Source organism: Dermacentor silvarum, chromosome 5 (genome assembly GCF_013339745.2).
Source record: "Dermacentor silvarum isolate Dsil-2018 chromosome 5, BIME_Dsil_1.4, whole genome shotgun sequence".
In the NCBI taxonomy this organism is placed as follows: Eukaryota; Metazoa; Arthropoda; class Arachnida; order Ixodida; family Ixodidae; genus Dermacentor; species Dermacentor silvarum.
The window spans coordinates 155,600,138-155,613,361 of record NC_051158.1 but is presented as its reverse complement, the minus strand read 5'-3'; the positions used below and the strand labels follow the sequence as shown (position 1 = coordinate 155,613,361).

Below are 13,224 nucleotides of genomic sequence, written 5' to 3'. Positions count from 1 at the left end.
AGCAGCTTGCATTATTTCCTGGCTGTCTGCAGCGGTGGCCTAGCGCTTCAATGACGGTGGGCCGCCAAATTTACTTCGTCATTCTGTTGGGCATCATGTTGCGCTGTAACGCCAACCCTGCTCCTTAAATTGGGCTTTTAGATACTGCAGGCACGGCATCATATCAGTCTGTAGCGTCGACTGCGAACGCCGCAGATAGCAAGGAAATAATGCAAGCTGCTCGCGTGGCCGGACTGGCGCTTACCTCGGAGATGTTACGAAAGGCAGGGGGGCGGTGACATCGACGACACAGACGCTCTTTTTGCGGCCTAATTAGGTTTCAAGAAGCTTGCCAAAGGGGACTAATTGCTCGTGTAGCTCCCACATGAACTCCGCTATTCAAAATTTCATCATTGGGATAGGTAGTGTCGACGACGGGCCCCAAAGTACTCATTTGCTGTAGCCACCTATAGTTGATAATTAGAAAGTTAATTAGCTTAACTTCACTAATTACACACTTAAGTGACTAAATTGCTCTTTATCTAGAGGCCGCCAATCCGTACACTCGAATGGTAAAGCTAACGTGACCAAGGTATATATTTTTCTAATTTTAAAAATTTGGTGCAGCTAGAAAAAAACACCCTGTATTTACAGGACCACCTGCTTTCCAGGCTACTTAATCTCCCTGCTTAGCATGGAGGACAGGCTGCTTTTGAGCTGCACATTTGTCGTCCTGAACTTGCTGGAGGATGTAACCTGCAAGAAACAAGATGAAAATTTAGCATAGCATTGTAGCACACTAGCAGAACAATACTAACTTTCTATATTATTCGGTGGAACGTGAACGAACAGATGCTGAACTTCAACCAATGTCAGATGCATGGTGCCGCCATTATTTATGGCTGTGCACACGAAGGTAGCGAGAGTGTGTCCCCTGGTGGTCAGACGTGCTGAGTGCCTTAACGGGAAGAGGAATGGCGCATGGCAAAATTCCCGAACGACCTGCTAGTGTGTGCATATGTTTGTGAATGACCAGGTGTGTGTATAGCCACTGTGTGTGTGGGTCCACTTGCGCAGCCCTGAAAAAGCAAGTGGTGTGCGATAATGGACCAAGAGGCACATCAATGGATAGTAGCGTGCAATACGAGCTAACTGAGTGGATGTGCACACATGAAGTGTGTTGTAAATTACACCTTTTAAAAAATGTATTGTAATGCTCTTCTAATTACATTTACACTTTTCTACTTACTGTGCACTTATTTTGGTCATTACTAACATTTACTAGCAAATAATTATAAAATTGCAGCACCTTTCTAGACACTATTTACAGAAAAATGTATAGCTAAAATTTCATTTCTTTAAGAACAATATTTTCTTCTTTCTGGGGTTTTACGTGCCAAAACCAGTTCTGATTATGAGGCACGCCGTAGTGGAGGGCTCCGGATTAATTTTGACCACCTGGGTTTCTTTAACGTGCACTACAACGCAAGCACACGGGCGTTTTTGCATTTCGCCTCCATCGAAATGCGGCCGCCGGGGCCGGGATTCGATCCCGCGCCCTCGTGCTCAGCAGCGCAACGCCTTAGCTGACTGAGCTACCCCGGCGGGTAAGAACAATATTTTGCATAGGCCCCAGTAAACAATGCACTATACAGTTTGTTTTAGTTTAGCTGCACCAAAATTTTCAAAATTGCCTGTGGCAGATAGCACAATTCCAATATTTGACCTAAACTACTCAATTAGACAGCCATTACTTCCATGAGAAATCAAAATGCCTAATTGAAAAATTAAAATAATTGTGCTAATTACCATTTTAATTAATTCCAACACAGCACATATTTATATATACGAATTATAGCCCGCAGGTTCGCAAGTCGATCCACTTGGAACGAATTTTTGGGACTGAACCAGTTTCGAGATAATTTTCAGTGTCCGACGAAATGAATGGGCGTTCCAGTTAACTTTTTAAAGAAAACGCTGTTTTCTGCATTGAAGCACAAAAGTAACTGGAACACTCATGCATTTCGTCAGACACTTTGAAAGTTAATATCTTGAAACTAGCGCAGCCCAGAAAATTTGTTCGAAGTGGGTACACTTTGGAAACTCATTAGCTGCAGTTTGTAGATTAAGATATGTGCCGTAAATAATTAATTAATGTTATTTATTGTAATTTGGTTAAATATTCAATTAAGCATTTTGATTTCTTACGTAAGTAATGGCCACCTCATCGAGTAGTTTAGATCAAGGATTAGAACTGTGTTATCTGCCACAGGCACTGTTTTTAATTTGATGCAGCTAAAATAAAACACCCTGTATATAAATATAGTAGTATTTTTACCAAAGTTTAGGTGCTAATAGAGCACTGTAGCAGCTACTTGGTTCATGACTTCAGGACAAAAAGTACTGTGCTAAGCAGACGAGGACGAAGTTAGACAAGGAATGACATTACAGGCGCCAACTTCCAACTGTTTATTCGGCAGAAAACACGCCGTTTTATACATGACACCGTCCAAAGTAATCATAGTAAAAATAAACGAACAGGAGTGAAGGGATCCAACAAGTGCTCGTGAGGCAGTGATCATCACAGTAGAGAGGAATGCAAAGGTTACAGCAGGGACCTAAACTGAACCGTCAGGCAAGCACATAGGAACACGCGTCCATTACAGGCTCAAATCAAGTGGCATACAAACACGACAGCTGCATGTTGTAATCTTGGCGGGGATTACAGGCTATCATTAAGAACGACAATTCTTTGTCACTTAATATTATTGACTGCGTGCTAACACACTGACTGCCTGCTCTATTTATTAAGAACGCCTCGATTATTTCCATTTCAGTGCGGTTTCTTGCTTTCCTTAGAAAGGGCATTTGCTCCAGTTGTGGCACACAACCACAGCACCTGCAGTGCCCGCCCGTGTTGCTGTTGACCACCACCATGTGTATTGGACAAATAGGACGATGCTTCAACGATCGTGCAAGAGCACTGGTTGGTGGTCAACAGCAACACGGGCGGGCACTGCAGGTGCTCTGGTTGTGTGATTTGAGCCTGCAATGGACTCGTGTTCCTATGCGCTTGCCTGATAGTTCAGTTTAGGTTCCTGCTGTTACCTTTACATTCCTCTCTACTGTGATGATCACTGCCTCACGAGCCCTTGTTGGATCCCTTCACTCCTGTTCGTTTATCTTTACTATAACTACTTTGCACAGTGTGATGTATAAAACAGCGTGTTTTCTGCCGAATAAACAGCTGGATGTTGGCGCCCCTATATGTCATTCTTTGTCTAACCTCGTCCTCGTCTGCTTCGCGCCGTAATTTTTGTCCTCGAGCTTATGGCAATCATCACAGAGAATGACAAGACTATTTGAATAAGAAATTTAAGAAAGGTACTTTTTGTTTTAAGCAAAAGAAATCTTTAAGTTAAGAAACTGGATTGATGTGCACTGCGCTAAAATGCAGGAGAGTTTCACTCCACCAAAATTGAGGGCACAACTATGCAGTTATAGAATGCAATATTGCGGTTTGGCTACACTTGGTCTTGCCAGCACGCTTTTTTGTATGAACACTCAAAGAGGTGTATACAACAAACATGAACACACATTTTCCCACAAAACTGTTTAAGTCATTGCATCCAACTATTCCAGATTTCTGCAAGAAACACCGAGGCTGTTTATTTCGAATAATTAAAATTACTGCTGAGTGTAGAGAGGCATATCATTCCAAATAGAGGTGGGATGGTTCATAAGGAATACATTAAAATCCTCATTCCTGCACATTGTCTGCACTGAGGCAGCTCAGGTAAAATTGTGCGTATACATCACGAATATTAAAGCTAGTTACAGCCGCACCACACTACAACAAATGCTGCGATGACAAAATTTCCACCATAAACATTTTCTATTCACCATCAGCTGCCCACGCATGATAGAAAGAAAAATGTATCATTACAAATAGCTATCAGTGAGCCATGTCTGCTCCGACAGTTCTCACAAACACAACCAGTTAGGGAAGGGGTGCTCGTTCAGGACTTCGCCAAGGATCAATGGACCATGGCAACTCGACAATTTAGCAAGGGCTGATGATTTTGAGACAGTTGGCGTGGAATGACCCACACAAATGGTGGCTTTCCTTCATGAGAGCGCAAAGGTGGTTTCCGCTTGTGAGCCTCATCTACAGAAATTATGAAAGTGCGCTACACTGCCCGAAAGTACAACTTTCCCCATGCCCCCCAATATTATTCAGTCTTCACAATGAAAATAATACATACCAATTACAGCATTCAGATGAACTGGATCCAATCCCTCCTTCACTGGGTCCTTCTTGTACCTGTTACTGCCCTTTCCATAAAGGCTCTTGCCCTGAACCTCAGCCTCCCCAATGCGGTCGTGCATTGCCGCCATAGGACTTCAGGCCAGATAAGATCGTTCACCTATTGTCACCCACAGTGGAAAATTGACACGAGAAATCAGTGAGGCATACCGCATAAATAACGCATGTGTGAGCCAGACCCATTATTAATGCGTGAAAAAGGCCATCCTTCGTAGATAAAAAGGGATAGAAATTAGTCTATGTCTGCTTACTTTTTTTCTATGCAAATACTGTTTTAATGCAAGCACACATCCAGTCTTACTTTATTTAATCCTTCCATCAAAATGCCAGTTGTTAGCCGAGGTCAAGTTGTATATTTCCCTTCCCCTCCCTGTGTATACATATATAGAAACTTAATTTGACTGAAAAATGTGTTAAGGAGCGGTGTTCAAAGCCCTCAGTCCAGGGCCCCACTGGCCTCTGCAGCCTGCCTGTGTAAATTTTGTCCTGAAAAGTTAAATGAACTGACCGGCATGCTCAAAAGGACACTACAAATTTGACCTAGTGGACACGGGTGGTTCTCAGAAAATGTACAAATACAGTGATGGGTATCCGTCGGCATACTGTAGTAATAGTGGGTGCAAACTAGCTTTGACATTGCTGGAGTACTTCAGCTGTCACACGGCTGCACCTTCATATTTCAGTTTCAGAGAAATTCAAGCTCATCAAATGTGTATTTGCCAGTGGCAATTATTCTGAGAACAAGACAGAAATAATTGTAAATAGCAATGTTAAACAAAGGTATGCACGCTGTATGCTTAGACCTGTGGCATATTTGACACACTACACTTCGAATACTAACATGCACAAAAACTGCACATGCGTGTAGCATAAAAAGAGAAAAAAAATACAGAAATAAAAGCTACAGCATCGGAAACAGTTTCAAAACAATAAAACCAAAATAAGAAGTAAAATATACTGTATGCAAAGCAAAAATAAAACTTAATTTGCAGCCAAGTGATCAAAGAGAGAAAAAAATACTCAACATCAGGACATGTTAGGTTTAGTTTTATATAGAACACGATAATTTGTGCATAATGTTACGAACACAAACAAGCAGCAATTTTAATATACTTGCATAAATATTTAGCCTATTTAGTGCCCCGTTATGTAATATGTCTGTTAGCTTACACACAAATCATACCGAGATCATACTTTCAGGTACACATACACTTCATACATACCTGACCTGACATCCAGATTACACGCTGTGCAGCTGTAGCCAGGGCCACAGGTTCCCTGCCATCATGTGGACACTGCTGTGGGTCACGGCCTCACCACTACAAAATGAATTCTGTGTCAACATATATAGCACTGGCACAATAAAGCTGTCATATTGTGAACACATGCAAGGTGGCAACAGAGCACAAGGTCGAGTCATTGATGAATGTCATGATAACAGGGACCCCTTCATCAAAGTAAAATTTTGAAGACGCACGCAGCCGCACATTACAAGAAATGTTTGTTTGCATAACAATTCTAGGGTTTGCTTTCATGACTTGGTTTAAGCAACTTTCCCCTATCATGTTTAGATACGTCAAAGTTATGGAAACATCCCTTGTCTTGAAAAGACAGCTCTACTAGTATGGCAAGCTCTGACTGCTTACTTTCCCCTAAAACTGCTCGTAAACCGAAAACCTGGTAAGCAGATATTATTTACTACGTTGAAGAGTTTATAAGCGAAGAAACGTAATTGCAGTAAGTATTGGTGAAGAGACTGATGGGTCGTTATATGCAACTTCAGCAGAAAAGCGGGAGCGCACGCACAGGTGCACATCATGACCACGATTATTTCAGAACGTAATGTCTTCCCCCCCCCCCCCTCATCGTAAGATAACGGTCATCATGATATTCAATTGCGCATCGAGGCCGAGATCATGCCGAGATCATACTTTCAGGTACACATACACTTCATACGTACATTTTCAAAACTAAATTCTGACAACCAGCACGCAACATGCATAAGCACAGGTGTCACTGTTGTTTCCTACGTTCGCAAGGCACCCTATGCACACACGATGAGTACGCACAACACGTGTAGTTAGCAAGCACGATTGCTTACCTTTTCAATGGCACGACGCTCTCCAAGTTGCCGGTGCTGCGTCGACGATGTTACTCCCAGCATACATGCCACTGCGTAGTGGACGATCTGAGGCACGCTACCAATAGGAATGATTTCTTTGCGATGTCCACCCAACTTTCCACAACCCGACACAAAGGCCACGGCACAAAAATCGTTGGTCCATGTTTGCCTGGCGCGCCACGCATACGGCGAGTTTGCAACGAAACACAAGGTATCTTCTGGCACTTTTGTGCACGCTAACTACGTCCCATTTCATTAAAGCAAACACAAAACCACACGATCAAGCACCTCACACAGACGACCGGCACGTTGAAGACACAGGAAAAACAACAGCACCACCTGCGTACTTGTGAGGTTGTTGTGGCCTCCGTGATGCCAAATATATTAACCAGTAAACTCATATTTTGTGTCGTGCTGCGCCCAGCTACGTATATATGTTGCGAGATAAAACAAACCACCGAACACTCCATATTTTACGCTATAGTTTATCGTAGAAAGAAATTTTATTATGTATTTTAAATTTGGTATTGCTTCTGCCGTCTGCAGCCAGCAAAAGCATGGCCTTAGAGATTGGGGTTATGTTGTCCTTTGAAAGCCATCGCTGGGGCGTGATTTGAATGATTTGTGTACTACCTTCCTTCTAGATAACTTCCTGATGTCGTTAACGTCAACTTTAGCCCCAGAAATTGTTGGAACGATCTCTGAGGTACACATGTGCAGTGCGCGATGTTTCAGTGCGCGGTGTAACTGTCGGAAAGCATCAAAGCTACGATATTCCCTCGCTCGTGTGGCGCAGGTGTCGTCCGAATCTTGCTTTCGTGTTTGTGTGCTTAATGAGCATGGGATGCGCGCCTGTCGTCCGCGCCTTCTATGTTTATGTATCGTGCGACGCACGCAGATTCCTCGAAAAAGCAATGTCTCTGCAGCTTCCATGTGTTGTATGTCAACAAGAATAGCTCTTGTACTACTTAAAAATAACTTTAATTGAAATGTGGAATACTCATTTCTTATATATTGGTTGTTCAATGAACTATCAAAAATAATTATCGTACAATGTTCGTGCCATGGAGCTTGGACCCTTTCTGCATCACCAGGATCGGCCCACTTGTTTTTTGTCAACATCTCGGATATATTTTTTTCTACATCGTAACCATAGACAGCTTTGCTGTAAAGGAAAAAAAATGCGCGAGTTGGCGTCATACAAATTTTTATATAATGTGCTTTGACATTAGAAATAACAAAAAAAGATGTCTACTTTTTTCATCAGAAACCTTAAGGTGCATTGTCATTCGAGTTTCTGGTGTACTTGTAATGCTAAACAACATTAGACGATGCAATGCTAATGCCTTTCTGATGACACATTAGAAATGCATCAGGTCCTAATCAGAAACTCATTGTTCATTTTCATAAGGGTATAGCCCCCATTTACCCAAATCATTGCAATCAAACAAATATCGTAGAGCTTTAACACTTTTTATCAAACTAAACATAATGATGGTTACTTAGTGTACCTCTATGCGAGAACGACAGAAGCAAGCCTCTACGATCGCGCGCGTTGATAGCAAACCAGTCTCGGATGATTTTGTATGTGTCCTTGACCTGCCGCAACGAGTGCAGCCTTGAATATTATAAGAGCAACTCTAGCCTTTCTACTAGCCACTGGACTAGACAAACGGCAGTAGAGATATCGCCAATTGACAGACTTGTAGTTACGCACGTATTTTTTAAAATTTGATCACAACCCCTCATCGCTTCTTTTATTTTCCGTCACTCTCCCCAAGTGCAGTGTAGAACACCAGGGAAAGCAAGCTATATAGCTAAGGCTGACATCTCCGCCTTTCTGTAAATAAATCCCTCCCTCTATTTCTGTACCAACATTGAGGGTCATCGTAGATTCTATTTATCTCTTCGTCGCTGCGGTCTTTGATAGCTTGCATCGCGCACCTGCAGAATCCTCAGGCATTGGAAGAACTTGGGCGATGAGGCGTACCGGCGGTGCAGGCTGAGCATGCCGAAGTGGGACACTCCTGGGCTGAGCAGTTTGTCTACAGCGGTGTTTAGGTCAACGCTGAGGGCATCGGAGAACAGCGTGTCCTTGCTGTGAGAACAAGGGTGGTGAATGGACACAGTGAGGTTGCAAGCGTGGCACAAAGTGTGCGTGAAAGATGCTCTTGTAGCCACTAAATTAAAGGGATAGTAAAAGCAAAGATTAAGTCAAGCTAAATTGATAGATCAATGCTCGAGGACGGCTAAGGTGTAATCGAGAAATTGAGGTAAATGCAGGACATGAATTGCGACTGACCCGGGACATGTACTAGCCCGTTGACGTAGCAACTCCTCATAATTCTGTCTCTAGTACGCCATCTCTCGTAATAAAAAAGTCATTGCATTGCATTGCATTTGGCGGCAGCGGGCAGCTGAGAAGCACGCTCGCTAAAAGTTATCTTACTGTTCATGCAGCCTAGCAGCTGTTCGGGTATCAACACCAATGGAGCGGAAACTATCTACCGGCCATTGTGACGTCAGGTGCCTACGTCGGTGCAAGGATCGTCGCAAGGCTACTTAAGCAGGGTGCATCGCTGTGACAGATCACTTTGCGGCAGCGGACAGTTATCGCTAAAAGTTATCTTCCTGTTCATGCAGATTGCATTTTTTTTTCACATATTTCAGCCCGTTTCTTTCTGTGTTTTATCCTTGCTGTCTTTGCTGTTGCCAATATCTGTGCATGTTGTGGCTGATCTATGTTCTTTATCGACTGCACTGATGGAAGTAGAATGGCTCCTGGTCTACATGAACTCCGGGAAGAACTTAAAAAAGAACTGAAGGAATTAAAAGGAAAATCGAAAGAGACCTAAGAAAAGAACTCAATGAGACGAGAAAGAAAGTCAGAGACATGAGTAAAAGTACTTCTTTCTATGAAAAAATGTATGAGGAAATGAAGGATGTGAATGAATGACTCCTAAAAGAAAATGGTGCGCTAAACAACGCAAACGCAGCTCTAGAAAACGAATGCAAATGTATGAAAACGATGCTGGAAATCAGGAGCTGAGAATCACAGGAAGTGAGCAGTATTCCAGAAAGTGCAATGTGGAGATTCAAGGAATTCTGCAAGCAGATCATGAAGATCTCGTAAGGACTGTTTGCCAAATTGGCATTCTCGTGAATGAACCACTCATACCTGATGAAATTGTAGTGTGCCATAGGGTCAAGGGTCGCAACGATTCTGAGCCTCCGAACATAATTGTTCAGTTGAAAAGCCGTGCCAAACGTGACAGCTTTTATAAGAAAGCCAAGAAAATGTGCCTATCAGTGTCAGACCTCGGCCACACATCTTCCTCTTACATATATATTAATGAGCATCTTTGTCCATCACTACTATAGAGACTCCTGGGTATGACCATTGAAAGAAAGAAGGCACAAAAGTGGAAGTTCATGTGTGACGAGGGATGGCAAAATATTCGCAAGGAAAGATGAGCAATCCAATGTGATCAACATTCGAATTGAACGCGACATTGATAAGATTGTGTGACCTGGCACGAATTTTAGCCTGTACTTTTTTTTCCTCTTTTTTCAATAATGGCGATACTGCGCCTCAAGATGTAGACAACATATTTAGTTTTCATGACGTCAAGGGATTGACGTGCTTGTATTTAAACACACAATCAGCTAGAAATAAAGAAGGTAACCTTCGCGCTCTTTTCGATAGCTTTACCTTTTCGTTTGATATACTCATTTTAACAGAGACGTGGTACAAGGTCGATCCACATAGGTCGCGAAGCTTCCGGCGAAAAGCGGTTCAGAACGAATTGTCACCGACATCAGCAAGGGTGGTTATGGGAGCAGCGATTCAAGCGCGACTATGTTTGGAGTGAACAAACACTGGGAAAGAAAAAAGCGTTTTTTAATTAAAGCGAGACACAGTTAAATTCATTCAAGGAGAATAAAATTCCTAATCAATTTTATATACGCATGGCGAGACAAGAAAAACTCTATTTTACTTGATCATTATCAATAAATACCTTTTTTCGGCGCCCACCGTAAGAGCGCCTACTGATAGCGGCGGGCGTTGACGCCGCTATCACTTGCATTGCAATGTAACTCTTGAAGTGGGCAGAAAGACGCGCTCGTAAAGTTCACTGTTACAATACGCCCCGACCCTCCTGTTGCTTTGATTGTCGACGTTTGTCTGAATTTGTTCACGCGAGCAGTTTCATTGTTTGTTAACCTGTTCAGTCAAAAGTAGTGATTTGCGACTGCCAGATAATTGTTTACTTGTTTTCGTGGGACAGGGCTGGCCGACGGGCTTGGCGTCCTACGAAAGAAGGAGCACTCTACGCTCAAAGCGTTCGTCGGCCTCCAAGGAAAGTATCTTCTGTACAGCGATGCGATTTCGACACCCGTACGGCTGATCTTTTTCTACATCGCTTTCCGCGCTGAAATCTCGAGACGCCCATCAAGTCGAATGGGGGGGCATTTGAATATACAGCTACAATGGCAGGTCTCCGAAAACAAATTTCGCGCCTTTGAGAACGAAATGACGTCACTTCTGTTTTAACGAATATGACGTCAAATTATTTTTTCTTCCGCCGGAAGTGTTCCCTCTTTACACAGATGGCGCTAAGCCCATGAACTACCATGTTTTGAACGTATGGGCTTCAGGTATATTTACCTTGCGTGGTACTCTTCGGATAGGGACGTCATCAAACGTGCAAATTATTGCACCAATTGTAATACATCCCTTAACGTCTATCATTTACTCTGGCCGTGCTCGCAAGCTTACATAAACTCCGAACTGGACAAGCGCAAGTTTGAAGAAGGAATCTGGAGCGAAGAACGCGCTCCCCAACTCTGGGCCATCCAGCAGGTCCACGACGCCTCCAGGAAACTCAACCTCCCGGTTCCGTCGTGGGAGACGCCCGCTCCATGAGAGCCCCAAAGCTCTCGTGGCCTGCAGGACCTTTAATAAAGTTGATTTCCTTCCTTCCTTCCTTCCTTACAATGTTTTTTATGTAAACAACAATCAGACGTGGTGGTGTATTATTCTACGTAAAAGATAATATTGAACGTCAATTGCTTGATGAAATGACCTGTATGACAGATGACATCGAATGCCTTGTATTGGTGTGCCAAGAACTTATCTTAGCAGTAGTTTATCGCCCACCAGGTGGAAATATGGATAACTTCTTTCTCTCAATGGAATCATTGTTTAGATATGTAAACCAAAAGCAGCATATGCTTGTTCTAGGCGGTGATTTCAATATGAACATGTTACAGTCCTCAATTATGACACACAACTTTAAAACACTTCTACACTCATATGGATTTACTAATGTTATTTACGACGCCACACGCACCACAGAATCGACGAATACCTTCATTGACCTTTTTATAACCAACCAGCCAACGGACACAGTTATATCCGGAGTTATTTCTTCCCATATCAGTGATCACCTTCCAATATTTTTATTCATTAAGCCTCACAAATGCGGCGTTAATTATTGCTCATCCATTAGAACAGTGCAGAACATTAATTCACACAGTTTAGACAACTTTCGCAAAAGATAATTTATGATAAATTGGGATGCCGTAACTCGAGCGAAGACATCAGATGAGTCGTATAACATTTTTATTCGTAAGCTTGCAGAAGCTTAAGCCGAATCATTTCCTCTGAAAGAGATAAAGAACGCATGTAATTCGCGTAAGCCGTGGATGACAGAGAGTTGGTAAGAAAAGATGGTAAGAAAAAAAGATAAACTTTCCCAAAGGTTTTTAACATCGCGCAGCCCAGATCATTGGGCTATACCTAAACAGCACCGGAAAAAACCAACGCCTACCTGCGAAAAACAAAACGCACATATTTTTGTGGTGCTTTTCAGCAGTATCAAATGACCAAGCCCGATGTTATGTGGAAAAAGATAAACGAATTGCTGGGTCGCTCACATTCCACAGAAACTTTTGAAGAATTGATGATAAACAATGTACCCGTCAAGGGTTCAGTACTGAGTGAGTCATTTAATGATTTTTTACGAGTTTAGTGGTCAGTACGCATTACCCAGAGGCAGCAAACGAAATAAGTAAAAACGATAGCAGTATATATATATATATAAGTCCTACAGAGGATACTGAAATCTAATTTAACTTCTTTAAAAACTTGTATGTCACAAGCTGCACTAATTTAACTTCTTTAAAAATAGTGCAGCTTGTGACATACATGGAATACAGATAAGACCAGTTAAATATGTCATAGACATTACTTTACCACACCTTTGCAATATTTATAATATAGCGCTTAGTACAGGTGTCCTTCCAAAGAAAATGCAGATATCAAACGTGGTTGTGATAGTTAAAGGAGGTGACAGAAATAACTTTTCTAATTACCGACCGATTTCCATATTACCCATTTTTTCTAAAGGCCTAGAAAATTCAATATACTTAATGACGCCCAGTTTGGCTTTCGCAGTGGACGTTCCACAGAACTTGCACTTTTAACACAGAAAGACTTTACTTTCAGAGCATTCGAGGAGAAGCAATCAGTCATAGGCATTTACACAGACTTGTCGAAGGCGTTCGATCGACCAAATCATCAAACAGTGCTAATAAAGCTACAGTTGTATGGTGTTCGCGGTTTACCATTAGATCTCATAGCATCCTACCACAGCAATTGCATGCAACGTGTAGAAATCAATGGATACTCATCTTCATGTAAACCCGTAAATACAGGGGTTTTAAAGGGTAGTATTTTAGGCCCTTTATTGTTTAATTTCTATATCAATGACATCACATGTATTAATGAAAC

General features: G+C 42.3%; 1 long non-coding RNA gene across 1 annotated transcript; it reads right to left on the bottom strand.

The window, feature by feature from the left end:
• Nucleotides 1-614: 614 nt before the first annotated feature.
• LOC125946079 (uncharacterized) lies at nucleotides 615-6,593 on the bottom strand. Its single transcript, XR_007467392.1, has 4 exons — nucleotides 6,408-6,593; nucleotides 5,535-5,604; nucleotides 4,245-4,406; nucleotides 615-735 (listed from the first exon to the last, which is right to left on the bottom strand). It is a non-coding gene; the product is annotated as an uncharacterized LOC125946079 (long non-coding RNA).
• Nucleotides 6,594-13,224: the final 6,631 nt, after the last annotated feature.